The sequence below is a fragment of the Vitis riparia genome, chromosome 14, assembly GCF_004353265.1.
Source record: "Vitis riparia cultivar Riparia Gloire de Montpellier isolate 1030 chromosome 14, EGFV_Vit.rip_1.0, whole genome shotgun sequence".
NCBI classification, from domain to species: Eukaryota; Viridiplantae; Streptophyta; class Magnoliopsida; order Vitales; family Vitaceae; genus Vitis; species Vitis riparia.
Window position 1 is genome coordinate 19,068,348 of NC_048444.1, and position 8,692 is coordinate 19,077,039.

Sequence of the window (8,692 nt, forward strand, 5' to 3'; positions counted from 1 at the left end):
TTAACAAAGAATTTGTTAGTTTTAGTTTACTAGCATGGCTAAAGTCGACAATTTTTTTTTGAAAGGCATTTGCAGTCCGTTTGATAGTAATTTTAGGAAGCACTTTTAACATATAAAGTTGTTTTGGAAAAAAGAAAAAAATAGGTGTTTGGCAAAACTTTGGAAACAATTTTTAAGATATGAAAAAACACTTATAGTATTGAAAAATGATTGGTAGTGTTTTTTTAGGAAACATTTGATAAGTGATTCTTCTGAAAACGCTTCTAGGGAGAATACTTCTACTAAAAATACTTCGAATAAAAATAGTATCCAACACATTCTTAATCACCCGTTTGATGATAATTCTCAATAAAATACTTTTAATCTATAGTGCTTTTGTTTGTAATGTTTTTATGAGAATAGTGAAAGTGATTTTGATAGTATTTTTTGTAATACACCACATAAAAATAAAAATGCTTTTAATATTAATAAATTATCAAAAAATACATAAAAATTCATTATAAAAGGGAAAAATTATAGCAAACCAATATTTTTTTCTGTGAGAAAAGAATACAAATAATATCTAAATATTTGTATTATTAGAAAAATTAAATTAATAATTTTATTACAAGAAGAAAAGTTTGAAATTACTTATAAAAAGATCTAGACTATAACAAACATTTATCATAAGAAAATATTTTTTCAAAGCAAAATAAAGTACATAATTACATATTAGCTTAATTTATCTAAAAATAAAAAATAGATTTAAACTTAATACATTATTTTTATATGTTATATATCAAACCCATTTTCGCCAATTTTAACTCTTTAATTAAAAAATAGATGATTTAAAAATACATAAATTTTGAACTAATTATAATTATATTTAACTTTTTATATACTTTTCTCGGTAAAATCAAATATATAAAAAAAATCATTTTTTTTTTACATACTGAACATTGAAGATAAGCTAAAAGTTTCTTTTGACTCTATTTAGATTTTAAAATAATTTGAGAAAAATTAAAATTGAAATAAAATATAGTAAAAATAAAAATAAAATTGGGTTTGAAGTTGATAAAATTTATCATATGATTCTTCACATTTATTTCTTCCTTATTTTTCTATGCAATAATTTTTGTTTTTAATAAATCAAACAATACTTTTGGGTAATTAAATATATAAAACCAGTGAATTAATTATGTGTTGATGTAAATAAAAGGGAAAACTGTGTTTTGGCCCGCCCATTTGGGCCAAATAGCTTTTTCATAACCCAACTTTCCATAACCCAAAATATGTCTACGGTTCACAAAAAAAATATACTTTTCATGCACTATCCACTGTTTATAATTTAATTTCCAAAATTACCCCTCTAGCCTTCCATGTCAGCAGCCATCTCCTTATCCGTGTCAGCACGGGAAGCTGTGTTTTTAATAATTGAACACAAAAATATTAAGCTTTAGAGTTAGCATTTGCAAAACCCACGACCCGACTCAAAAATTTGGGGAAACGCTCTGACTTCCTCGCTTTTTGCCCTATTCTCTCCTTTTGCCTGCATTTTCATGGGTGGTTTCTGGAATCGGCGGTGGAGCTTCGTCTTCCTTTTGGAGTAATCGCAGGTGAGTTTCCATTTAACAATTTGTTTGGCTGTTGAGAAAAAATTTGGGGTAAATGTTGTTTTGCATTGTTCACGAGCTGTCCAAGCTTTTTGATTTTTTTTTTTTTTTTTTAAAACATAAGATGCTATTTCGTAATCTGATTACGATTTGCAAGTAAAGGTGGCATTTTTCTGATAGGCTCAAAAATCGTGGGTTTAGGGTTTTTGAAATTTAATTCCAATGGCACAATAAGATGCTATTTGGTAATCTGACCACGATTTCCAGGCAAATGTGGTATTTTTGAGCCTGGTTCAAAAATTGTCGGTTAGGGTTTGTGAAATTTAATTCCAATGGCACAATAAGATGCTATTTGGTAATCTGGTCACGATTTGCAGGCAAAGGTGGTATTTTTCAGCCTGGCTAAAAAATCGTGGGTTTAGGGTTTGTGAAATTTAATTCAAATGGCACAAAAGCAAAGAGACCCCTAAATCCAGAAAACAGAGGGAGGGAAAAAAAACACAACTTTCCCTATATATTAGATGAGTGTCTCCCAACTCCCATCCCACTCTAAGAGAGAACTTATCGGCAAACAGGTCCCTTTTCTTTTATTTTCCTTTATTTTCTGGTTATTTTCGACTGTCTGTGACCTTTTAACTTTCTCTTTTTAGTGTAAGTTTTGTAGAATGTGAAACTTATTTCTGATTCTGGTGTTTTGCACCTTGTATTATAACCTTTCGATTGATAAGATTATGCGAGTATTTGTGTGACTTTTTCAATGTTTTTATGGTACTCGGATTGCATAGTTAAGTTTCAATTAGGTTTTAAATTTTCTATTTCAGAATGGACATTTGAATTTCTGATAGAGCTCTTAAATTGGCCTGAAATACCTCTTTTACCTAGAGCTTTACTAGATTCCAATGTTTTTCATGGTGTATTTTATATGGAGGTGAAAATGGATTTCCATTATCTGAATTTTATTTTTCCAATTTTTTCTAATAATTTGTTGGAGTAGTTTGCCTTTATTGTGATTATTGTAGAGAGCATGCGTATTATTTTTTAATTTTTTATTTTTCTTCATGATTTCCTTTTATGCTATGCTGGAAAATTTTGCATGATGATTCTGAGAAAAGAATGCTTGATTATTTTTTTGTTCTAATTTTTCCTACGTCCAAGTTGCATTGGACTTAAGTGAAGATGAAAAACAACATCTTCAGAATTTGGAAGATGAAGAAGGCAGGTATTAATAGATGTTATCTTCATTTTTGGCTTATGCTATAATTTACTATAAGTATTTGTGAAATTCTTCTTTCACTGTTAGAAGTACCTTGAGCCGTCTATTAATGGTTGTGTTAGAAAGGGTGTCATAAACTTACCTTATGTTTGGTTCTTGGAAAGTAATAAGAAAAGAAAAGGAAAAATGCTAGTGAAAATGGTTTTCTCATGTTTGGTACCATGCGAAAGATGAAGAAAAAAAAAACCAAAGAAAAGGGTTGGGTGGTGGTGGTGTCCATTTTCCTTAACAAAAAAAAATGAGGAAAGTTAGTGGAAATTACATTTTTAGCAATTTAATTTCTTTCCTTCAACTTTTCAATGGACAATCAAATCAAAGAAACTTTTATAATTTTTTCTTATATTTCTCTGCTCTATTTTTTTTCCTTAAAACTTTCCAAAAACAAAACATAGGCTTAGCTTATATGGTTAGAAGTCGAATATAGCTGTAACAGTTATGATATTGAGAAGCTACAGATTGCTAATCTAGTGTGGTGGTTCCAAACATTTATTCATGTTATGGATTTGTTAAAGTTTGTGTTCAAAATATTTCATGCTTCATAGGTGTTCTATCCTGTTTGTATTCTCGAATCTAACCACCTTTCATAAATTTCATTTTCATGTTAGTGAAACATATTTCTTGTGCTTGTATATCTATTATTCCATCCATTGTTAGACAAAAGTATATGGCATCCAGTATTTTGGTACTGTATTAATGGAATACTATAATTAAAATACCAACACTAACTTGTTTAAGTATTTAACTCTTCTATCATGCTTCGATGTTTTTTTCTCCCGTTTAATGTCATTGCCTTTATTAGTTTTGGTCTCCTGTATCCCCTTGATATTTATGCTATTTTGGGATAAATTGAATGGTGGAAAGTGGTATAGGACTTGTTAGATTGTACCAAGAATCCCCTTGATTGATTGTAATCCTAATTTTCTATGCTTTTTTTTTCTGGGTTTTTTAGTTTAATTCGTTCAAGGGTTTTGTTTAAAGGTGGTAAGGAGCAGATTATATAAGCCTATAAGCATGTATTCAAAGCTGGTTGGATTGAGGAAAGCTGAACTTCTGAACTTCTGCTGTGTGATAGATGCTAGTTTGTGACATGACTGATTTTCTCGAAAATCTATGTAACTTCTGCTCTGTGGGATGGTTGATTTTGTTTGACCTTGATTGAATTTTTAAACTCTTTTTAGTTAAATGTTAATGGAAACTGATGCAAACCCTAATGAGTAGGTGTGGCAATATGAGCTCCTAGGAATTAGGACATGTTTGGGAGACAAAGTTGGAGAATCAAGAACAGATGCCAGAGGCAGTATAAGCTATTTGAACCAAAACCCACCTCTCCTGCCACCTAGAGAGCTGTTTTTTATTTTTTATTTTTAAATTAAGTTTATAATTTGTTTTTCCTTTTTTTAATGCATAGAGCTTCACATCAAACAGCAAATAAGGTTTTCTTACTTTGTGCCAAATGGAGAGTCCTTAGCTTCTCTCTCTTCTCTCTCTTTCTCTCTGTTGTGTGAATTTCTCAGTGAAAAATCGAAAGCTTGGGTTCTTATCCATCTTAATTTTTATTAAATGAAAACCGTGGTTGGGTTCAATCACTGCTACCATTGGACTATGATACTCTTTGATAAGATATATTTATTTTAAATTTGTTAAGGTTCATCATTACAAAAATACAATTTTAATTATTTAATTTGAAATTATATGCTGTAATTTATTCAGATTGTTTATATTAGCTACGAGATTATTTCTTGCTGGTTCTTGCTTCTCAAAAGTTGTCTTAAATGCTTATTATGTTGCCACTTGTCATAACCCTTGATACTTGGTTCAAGTAGCAAAGTGTTGGGGTGGGATGCTGGTAGGTTTCCAATTTCATTTTCAGGGAGGAAAAAATTGTTACCTATATAAAATGTTTATTTTGTTGTGATACTTATTTACAAACATAAGTGACTTTAACTTCTTCCTGTTAAAACATACAAGAAGAAACCTATGTTATTTACAATAAACATTAATGATTTTTAGCTTTTTCATTATGTATGTATGTCAGCTTTGAAATTTCTGCCCTGTCCCTTCTTCTTTTCCCATTCTCAACTTCTCATTGTTGGATTACAGATATATATGGACTGTTTGCAAAAGCAAGATTCCAACATTCATAGATTACTTGGGAATTGTTGTTGAGGTATTTGCTTTTTCCTATGTTGCTGCTTATTGTTCTCTGTATGTGTGTCTATGTCTCTGTCTATCTTTTTCTGGTAGAACATCAAGCGAATCTAGGGTAAAACAATAATTATTGTGATGTTTCTGCAATCATCTTTTCTTTATAACCGTGGAACTATTATTAGCTGTTATGTACATGTTATGTTCACTACGACACTAACTTCACTTTCCGAGACCATGTAATCATCACTATGTTTGTGGCATTGTTGTTGAGAATTATTTAGGTTGGAGATTTTTTTGACTAATTGGCATACGATAACAAGTATGCTTTTGTTTCTAGTCCACACCCTTTCCATGTTTTAAATTGATTTCTAAACCTTGTAACACAAAATTAAAGAATTTTTTAATTAATTTCTAACTCTTGTAGCTTAAGTGTTTATATTTTTCTTAATTTTTTTAAATTATAATAAAATATAATAATTATTAGTTGCTTTATCTCTTTTTAATTTAAAATAAAATTAAAGATAAATACAATAATTAATATTATATTAAATTTAAAGATAAAGAAAATTAATAGAATAAAATATAAAGATAAATATCAAAATCAATATCTTAAAAAATCTAAAGATAAATGATAATAATTAATATACAAATTCAATTTTTGATATGAGAACAAAATTAAATGTGAATTATATTTTATCAATATCTAATCTATTATAATTTTTTTACAATATTAAAATAAAAGACTTATAATAAATACGTTCTTCATGTATAATTAGCAATAATATCAAAGTAAGATAAGCTTAATATCTTCTTAAAATAGAAAAATTATAATAAATATGTTTTTCAATTACAATTAACCATGTAATATTATAGATAACTTAAAACTTACCTTACTATGCTTATATTTAATGTTACTTTTAATTAATGCCATATCCAAATACTTGCGCTTATAGTTGAGATCCTTCTCAGCTGAATCTCTGAGTTCTAGACTCCTAAGATTTTGGGATGCAAAGATCTGACACCTAGACGTGTACCCGCAACCACCACCCTTACCTGAACCCACCCTTACCCGCAAACCGTCTTTTGGCTCTGTTTTGATCTCTATGGTTCTCTTGTTTTCTTTTCTATATTTCTTTCAGAAATAAATTTTCTGCTACTATTTATTTATTATCTTTTCTCTCTTTGGATAGTTCTTAGCCTTTTATCTATAGTTATTGATTTGGTCATTGGAAGCTTGCCTAAAACAGAAAGACATCATAGTTGTTAGCAATTCTGTTGTGGTACAATTTAGGAATTATTATTGGATTGGTTAGAAGCTAGACACTCAGACATTTTATGGATATTGGTCATTTTTTTTTCTCTCCTCTGTAAACAAATAACTATGAAGTTAATCCTCTTAACTGATACTTTCTCTTCTAGTTGTTGCTGGATAGAGATTGTTATTGGACTTGAGAGCTTTAATCTTAATTGATGGAGATTTTAATAAAAATTCCCTTTGCGTTTTACAGTATCTTTTGACGTTGTTGGGCTGTGGAAGCTTGCTAACTTGTGAAACAATAAACAGAGAACATTTAACTTAGCTCACCAAAGCTTTAATTATGACTACTTAGGGTTGGATACATGGCTTCTTTTTCACATTTCATCTTTATCTATGAAGAATTGTTTCAGAAGTTTGGGATTTGTATTTAAACTGTAGGAATATCATTGGTTGGTAAAGATATCTTTCTAGGAAAATATTTGTGTGTTTTATATAATTAACTTTTCTTTCTTGTCTTTCTAGAAGAGAGAAAGTATATGGGAGTGGGGTAGTGTTATGATTGGAAATTTTGTGTTTAGATTAATTGAGATGTTTTCAATTGTTTTTTGTTGCATTTTCTACTCTTCACCAATCCTTATAGAATATCACATGCCTACACAATCTATTAGTAAATATAGCTTCAAGTTCATATTGGATACTTACCACAATATGTTGTAGAGACTATATTATATCTGCATAAACCTTATGAATTCATTCAACTAGTCTTTGATCCAGCTACTTCACTCGTACTGCTATATGAATCCTTCGTTGCCAACCAACTTCATGTTTGAATCAAGCCTTCACTGTCATGTTGTTTCTGGCCACCTCTACTCGCATGCTTAATGGTCAATAGTTGAACATAATATTTTGAGTGATAGAATCTGCATAGTCAAGGTATATGCTGTAATTTGATTGAGATTCGTTTATATTAGCTTCCAAATTCTTTCTTGTTGGTTCTTGCTTCTTAAAAGTTGTCTTCAATGCTTATTTTGGCCTCCCTTTTCATAGCCCTTGAAACCTGGTTGGCGTAGCAAAGTGTTGGGTGGATCCTTGTAGGTTTCCACTTTAATTTTCAGGAGAGGGCAAAAATATTACCTATATAAAATGTTTGTTTTGTTGTCATATTTATTTCCAACCATAAGTGACTTTAACTTCTTCTTGTTCAAACATACCAGAAGAGCCCTATGTTATTTACAATAAACATTAATCCTTCTTACCTTATTCATTATGTACTATATCTAAGCTTTTACATTCCTCTCCTGTCCCTTTTTCTCTTCCTATTCTCAGCTTCTCCTTGTTCGAATACAGATATATACGGACTTTTTGAAGAAACCAACTTTGTAGCATTCATAGATTACTTGGGAACTGTTTTTGAGGTATTCTCTTTTTCCTATGCTCCTTCTTCTTTCTTCTTTGTGTGTATGTCTCTGTCTCTCTCTCATTTTCTTGCGAGAACATCATGCGAATGTAGGGAAAACCCATAATTATTGTGATGTTTCTGCAATCAACTTTTCTTCCTAACTATGTAACTATTATCATCTGTTATGTTCACTAAGACAGTAACTTATTTGTTTATAGTCAGTCTCATTAATCACTCACTATTTAGCACATATTTTTGCTTTGTCATTGTCCACCAAAATTGCTTTCAATTTCTTACCTTGAAAGGATGAGCTGATTGAATATTAACTCTATGAACGAATTTGATGCATTATACAAATTTATTTTGAAAAAAACTATAATATGGGATTTATTGAGATCTTTGTGAAGATACGATGGCTTTTCACTTTCGAATCAAGGTCCATGTATAAACACATTAGGGCTAGGTATACACTGACAAAGTTAAGATAGAAAGTTATGTACATGAAAGTGAGAGTGAGAGTCATAAACTAATTGCATCAAAAGAATGTCCCTCTTCGATATGTGCGATCATTTACCTATTAATGTCTTGTCCCTGGTAAAAGGTTCTTTCGATAACTGTTATAAGATGTAATTATGTTTTAGGATGATGAGGAATGGAAGTGGAAATAAACATAGAAAATCAGTTGGAGATGAGGACATGGGAAAGGTGGATAGAAAGGAAGCCACCATTCATATTCCTTAAGCAACTTCATGGCATTAGATTATGGATACATGTATATATTAAGGATTTGAATATAGAAAGGGGTCCTTCAATCCATGCTCCCTCGTTTCCTCTATGTCTTATGTGTCACTAAGAAAAAAATCTTGGACATTCGATTACCATCACATGGCCCGAGGATGACCCCTTTATGGCCTTTCTCTCCACCCTCTCTTCTCCTCTTTCCTTCATCATTATATTCATACATAATCCCTATTTACCTTTGTTGTCATTTTTTTGTAACAAGTTTCTATTTAATTAAAGTG